Source organism: Rhagoletis pomonella, unplaced genomic scaffold (genome assembly GCF_013731165.1).
Source record: "Rhagoletis pomonella isolate Grant_MI unplaced genomic scaffold, Rhpom_1.0 Rhpom_scaffold_08729, whole genome shotgun sequence".
Classification (NCBI taxonomy): Eukaryota; Metazoa; Arthropoda; class Insecta; order Diptera; family Tephritidae; genus Rhagoletis; species Rhagoletis pomonella.
In genome coordinates, this window is record NW_023467256.1 from 1 (window position 1) to 6,769 (window position 6,769).

At 35.7% G+C, this 6,769-nt stretch overlaps 1 long non-coding RNA gene across 1 annotated transcript; it reads left to right on the plus strand.

Annotated features, from left to right (window-relative positions):
• Nucleotides 1–3,177: 3,177 nt before the first annotated feature.
• LOC118756087 lies at nucleotides 3,178–5,551 on the plus strand. Its single transcript, XR_004995096.1, has 2 exons — nucleotides 3,178–3,658; nucleotides 5,362–5,551. It is a non-coding gene; the product is annotated as an uncharacterized LOC118756087 (long non-coding RNA).
• Nucleotides 5,552–6,769: the final 1,218 nt, after the last annotated feature.

Here is a 6,769-nt window from a genome sequence, read left to right on the forward strand (position 1 = left end):
CTATAAGCCTCCGGAGGGTGGGGTTTTCAGATTTACAATCACAATAACCCGCTCTAAACCCCCTCATTTTTGTTTTTTTTTAAAGCCGGGTTCCGTACTGTAAAATTTTCCCCATATGTCAAAAGAGAGGTATTTTTATTACTTTTCTAATGATCAATTTTTTGTTTTTTTTTTTAGAAATGTTCGTATACTGCATTGCGTTTTGGTACGCATGCCGTCGAATTTGTTTTTTTGCGTCACCCGAAATTGACTTGCATGCGTTTGCATTTGATTTCATTGAGCGAAACGTCAAATCAAAATGTCACGCAGAACAAAAATTGGAAATTGAGTTAGCTTCATACGCACGCCGTTCAATTTCGGTTGATCTAATACAAGTTGCATGTGCATGAGAAATTTTTGACAATAAATTGGCGGCGTGCGTGAATATTAGGTTAGCCTGTTACTTGTCATGAACGAAAGACACAAGATCACGCGGGAAGGAAAGAAAGAAAAAAGTTATTTTCTAGCTGCCGAAATCTCGACGCCATCTTTGTTGTAAGAAGTAAACAACGAAGAGAACGGAGAAAACCGCGAAATTGTTGAACGCATGAATAATCATTTTTATTATGCAAATTCTTCTATAAATCATGCCGTTGTGTTAAATTATTCTTTATCTTATGTGTACACACGTTGTCACAGGCGAAAATGAAGAAAATTGCAGTAAAAAGTCACCACCAAATTGTAAACAACGAAGAAATGTAAACAAACGGCTAATGTCAAAATCGTTAAACTTTTTTCCTAAATGCGATTCTAACGGGCTACTCTCCTGTCCGCGTGATCTTGTATTTTTGGTTCATGGTCAGGGATGCCGTTTGCATCTAAATAGATCCAATTGGATACATTTTTAGACGAATTTTTGCGGGATACTTATTTTTTCCGGTCAGTATAAAAGTGGATACTTTTTTAAATAGGCCAAAATTTTATATTTCCTATAAAGTTTTTTTCGTTCAAAAATCGATTTTTATTAAAGATGGCATTACGTTTTCTAAACGTATAAAGAATCGCTACTTAAGCGTGAAATTAAAGCATTTTATTTTTTGTGAACGAAGCAATGAACATATGAAGAGATCTCACTAAAATAGGTATAAGCACAATTGCTTTAATTAGCTTAAAAGGATGCTTTAAGCAAGATCTTAATATACATACATATCGTCGTTTAAAGTACAAAACCGCAACAAAATGCAAAACCGCGTATCAAGATAATGCAAAACTGCGTATGTGACGTTGCATAAATTATTTTCTAGAGAGTAAAAACACTTATATTTCAAAATGGTTCTCTTTTTTTTAAAGCAATAGCATTTCTGGCTAGTATATTTCAGGACGAAGCCAAGAGCTTGTGTGAGCAAATCCAATTTTTGGCGGCAAATGTCAGTTACGCGGTTTTGCAGAATGACGATACGCGGTTTTGTACTTTAAACGACGATATATGTAAAGTAAATTATACTCTTTCTGTAGTAATCTCTTTCATATCACATATTTTCATTCGTTAATTTAAAAAGAAAGAAGATTTCAATGTAGTTTAAAAAACTAAATTTGATTTATTTAAGGAAACTTTTATGAATTTTACTGAAAAGACTTTAAATACACTCTAAAAAATTTTGTTTATTTGCGCATATTGAGAGAGGTAACCGGTTTCCTCTTTTAATGTATGCAAATGTGCAAGCCGTGTAATAAAATTAATCATTGCCTGTTTATTTTTACACAAAATGTTTAAAATAAAGTAATGTTTATTATTAGTAGGAAATGTATTTGTAGTTTGAAAGTTTTTGCAATTTTAAATATTCTACATATGTGTATTTATGTGTATATTTTAAAGATCTCAAGTTCAAAATCAAATACTGAACATCCTATAAGTATATTTATACAGATTCTTGTTGAAAAATAGATACTTTTCAGTAGTAGTTTTACATGCTCTTTTTAGAGTGTACTTGCAATTTATTATATTTACTCTGCAAAATACTTATGCACAAAAATGTTCTTTATAAATTGAAATTACAAATGTTTGATTTTATGCACATGTATTCCAAGTCCTTAGCATGGGTTAAATTATGTCTTTTTCATGAAAATGTTTGGTTTTCTTACAAGTTATGAGATGTATATGTAAAAAAAGAAAATTGGATACATTTGGATACATTTTTGGCTTGGTCAGGGATACATTTTCTTGAGAGGGCGCGGCAACACTGTTCATGGTTACTTAAGTTACTACTACAATTGTAGTAGTTTTTTTTTTAATTTATGTGTCCCTTAAGGCTCCGTTATGCATACTTGGCATTGCTTGAGAGTTGTCACATAAGGAATCTGTTAAATGAGCTTCGCGTGTAAGCGGTTACCCAACGCACAGTATTACATACCCTGCAAGAACAGTGACCATCATTTGACAAATCATTTGACTGGCAAGGCTGATAGAGATTTCTGTCACTGGCTACCTACAAGTTTCTATCACATTCTAAAGGGCAGTGTGAAAAATCTGATGTAAACATTTGTGTACATATGATCTTCCGTCTTCCTCCAACTTATGGCCTTATATATTGGTCTCTTTTTAACCAACGCAAAATTTGCAAATGTGTTAGTAAGATAAATGAGAATGTGTTAGTTTCCATCACACAATTCTTGTAGGGTACGTAAAAGTCTGTAGGTTTTTGATTTCTACGTAAAAATGGTATAGCAGTGCATGCAATGCCAAGTATGCATAACAGAGCCTTTAGACTCCCTACCGACTCCCTGTTATATGCATGTAGTCGAAGACGTCGGTAACGATGTTTAACCGCAGATTAGTGTTAACCAGACATTGAGTAACCGGCCCTAACTTGTATAAAATCCATAAACGCTGTTCCAAGGCGAATTTATATAAGGTGGTGTTACTAGCTCAGCTGATTTTGTGTATGTGTTTCGCCGCACGGCTTCTGATATCAAACTGAAAAATTTTGTTTGAATTTCTACACACACTCTTACAGATTTTGACAGTTTATGCCGCCAAAGCAAAAACAAAATACATGTAAATTTTTATTTTTGTACTCCTGCTATCACCTTATATTAATTCGCCTTGCGCTGTTCGCAATTCAATTATCTATGAAGGAAAAAATAAGCGATGGCAACTCTAGTCCAGTCGGCATTTTGACGAAGTTCAGCACGTTCGATTTTTACACACTGAGTACATAAATATTTTCTGTGGAGATCATTAAAAGTTTTCTGATAAAAGAATGAATTTAATTGAAGTTAGCAAGGAATTGCGAATTTTTAAGTATTTGAAAAATGCCGGATGCGTTGTTTGCACGTAAAGTAGCCTAATTTACCAAAGGCTGGAATTGACTCACATCCGTGTGCTCCGGTAGACTTCGCCGTCGCTCGTTTTGTTCGGTCACCGCTGTTCTCGCTCCCACTGCTTAATACATTGCCATATCCTTTGTGCTCTGCGTGCTTGTTACGCATCGATTTGGGCTAAACGTTAGATACCACCTAACAATTATTTGGGTGTAGTGTTTTGCTGGTAAATATAATATACTCGCTAACTGGATTTAATGACGGGAACTTTATGGAAATGCTGTTTATTAATTAAAAATGCGGTCATTTATTCAAGACTAAAACTCGGTTCGAATATCTTGTGGGTTCTTGTTTACTGGTGAGTTTTCCCAAACATTTGTACCCGTTGTATAACAGTGGTAGTCATTAGGCCTTTACACATACAATATTTATATGTATATATAAATGATATTTCCATCGAAGAAAGTGTTATTTTGGGACTTTGTCAACGAAATATCTTTAAGGCGCTTTCCCATTACCAGTTTGGATTGCAAAAAATGTGTGTATAGAATAGTGTCGGACGATTCTTTTCAAAAGCCTCTTGGCTATAGAAAAAATGGATCATGCGTAAGTATAAGTAAAGGGAATAGTTCCAGCGGTCCTGTAGCATGCAAGAAGGGTTCGTGAATTAAGAAATTGCACGAACATAAGAATTCATTATTTACAACACCCAAACATACTGCATGTCTATTTTTCAATAAGGTAACAGCGAAGTCGGTCACTGAAACATCTTAAATACGTATGTATACGTACATAAATATATACATGTACATACATGTATATTTTATTGGAAAGGGTTCTATTGTAGTGTAACTAAATTTTGTTTTCTTCATAACTTTTCAGGAGACATTTTCCTTTACTTCCGAACGTTGTGTCCGCGGTGGGCGAAGGGGGCGTGGCCCCACCCTCAGAGAAGGCATAGGCCACCGTTCCCAACGGTACCACCCCTAGCCCCCTTTAGACCGCTAGAAAAATTGTAAAAAAACTGTTTTGAATGGCGTTTATGCTTCTTTCACCTCATCTGAACACACAGAAACTGATATCAGTTATGTACTTGCACTCCTGCTGGAACTTTTTAATTCAGATATTAATTTTATTATTTTGGAATGAAATTATATTTAACAATTTTGTTGAAAATGTTTGTAAAAAACAACAATAATTTACATTCTGGTAGAAGTTATAGCTGCTACTTCGGAGATCGCCACATCACCTCATCAGACTACTACAGCAGGTTAAACTCCTACTTGAGTAGGTTGAATGAGGATGTGCCGAACGAATGTCCGGCATGCGGAGAGACCCCACATGACTCGAAACATCTCTTCGCATGCCCGGAAAACCCGACATCCCTAACGGCCTTGTCCCTATGGGCAAACCCCGCAGAAGCTGCACGCTTCCTAGGGTTGCCGTTAGTGGAACTTGACGACAACGACTGAGATACCAACCGATCTGGGCGGGGTTGTTGTAGCCGCTACAACAACAACAACAACTACTTCATCGCGCTGACTGGGATTCGAACCAGCGACTCCGGATTTCAGAGCCAGAGGTCTAACCACTGACCTAAATTTACCAATTAAACTGCTGTTGCTTTCTCCATTTTTTCATTAAGCACCTACAACCAAGTTCCACTATTTTGTTGCTTTTTACACTTGGTCATGTGGTTATTGTTGTTTTTGTTATTAAAGTTAAGTTATATTTTTACAATTTTAATTTGAAGGCGAGCTCATCCTTAAGTATGTTTGTTTTTACCAGCTTTTATTATGGCCCATCCTTTTCCAAAAAAGGCCAACAAAGTAAAATGAAGAACAACTCTGCCACACTGTGAAAGCTTGTTGTGTATTCAAACGCTACCAGATTTTTCGATATTACACAGTTCTTGCAAAAAATATTTGAACAAATACAGTTACTCAGGCAGGTCCTGAAATTCACTTCCAAGTGCAAATGGCTCAAGTTCACTTTGAATCCAAATTTTGGTGTTCTCTATTTCTCGTTTCATGTCAAATGAATATTTTTTTTCGTTTTCAGCATCTTTCATTTTGTAAATGAATCAGAAAACATCTCGGGATCTCGGAGCTGTAACCGCGGGATTTCGGGACATGGAAAAGTGTCCGGGATCCCGGAATTCTGGATCCCGGGTTTGAATGCCCTAATATGTACATATGTATGTAAATTTGTGCAAATTAAAATGAAATAAAAAGGAAATAGAGTATAAAAACGTGGTAAAAAATTTTTAATTAGTACAACGGAGTTCTGGTTGAACGATTCGTCAGAGGATGAGAGGTTAGCAAACTGGCCAGGAGCAGAAAACGTTTAAGATAGTTTAAGTGCAGTCTTTCGAATATATTTTGACATAAAGGGCGAACACACCAAAACTGCGACACTTTGGGAAGCTTATATTTTACCCAAAAAGATTTCAATATTTTGAAATTCAAATACCATAAAATGACCATGACCTTAGTTGGACGTAGACGAAGTTTCATTTGAATTTGATTCCTAGTTGAGTTAAAAATGGCAACCGAGTTAGAAACGAGACAAACCATTTTGCATGAGTTTATAAATGATCCGGCCTTAAGTACACGTAAAATTGCTAAAAATTAAAGATTGCATTATGCTACAGTTTGCAGGGTTTTAATCGGTACACTTAAGGCCTGGCAGTTACGAGAAAACCAGGGAGCGGGGGTTAGCATGGTCGAAGTGATAAAAACAGTGCTCGGAAGGTCCTCAGTGCGTTTTCGCGAGATCCGAAGGTTTTGTCGGGTTATGTTGCAAAATCCGTACGGAGAGCGCAGTTTTTCGTACAAAAGGTAAAGCGGAAAGCTTCATTGAGATGTTCTACAGCTCAAAGAGCGCCATACCGAGCCGCAAAGTAGAATGTTACAGCGAAATCCCGCAGTCGGAAGTTGCATGGATTCTAAATTAAAAAATACAACTGTACACGAAAGTTTATTTTAATAAAACGTAGAACGTACAAATTACCATGATAAAAACATAGCAAGGTAGAACCGTTCTCTCAATTTGTCGGCCATGATTTTTTTTTTGAAGTTTGCCAACATTTTAAAATCATATAAAAGTGAAAATAAAAAATTGAAATTGTTCGAAATTGTTGTTGCTTGAGATTGAAAATGAAAATGTGTGTGTGAGTTTGTGAGTAAATTTAAAAATTAAATTGTTTGGAAACGTCAAGAATTTTAAAAGTGACTCTCAGCGGTTCTACCTTACTATATTTTTATCATGCAAATTACATGGCAGAAACTAGCTGTCTAAAATGGAAAATTCTCGTACTCCTTTTATATAGTAATAACGGTATGATTTTGACAAGTATGTGTAAGTACCCTGCAAACCAAAGTTCCCGAAATCTTAACGAAATCTTTAGGAGTATCTGATTCCTGTAACGATTTTTTTCCGAATCTTCAAAGAAAATTATATGAATTGG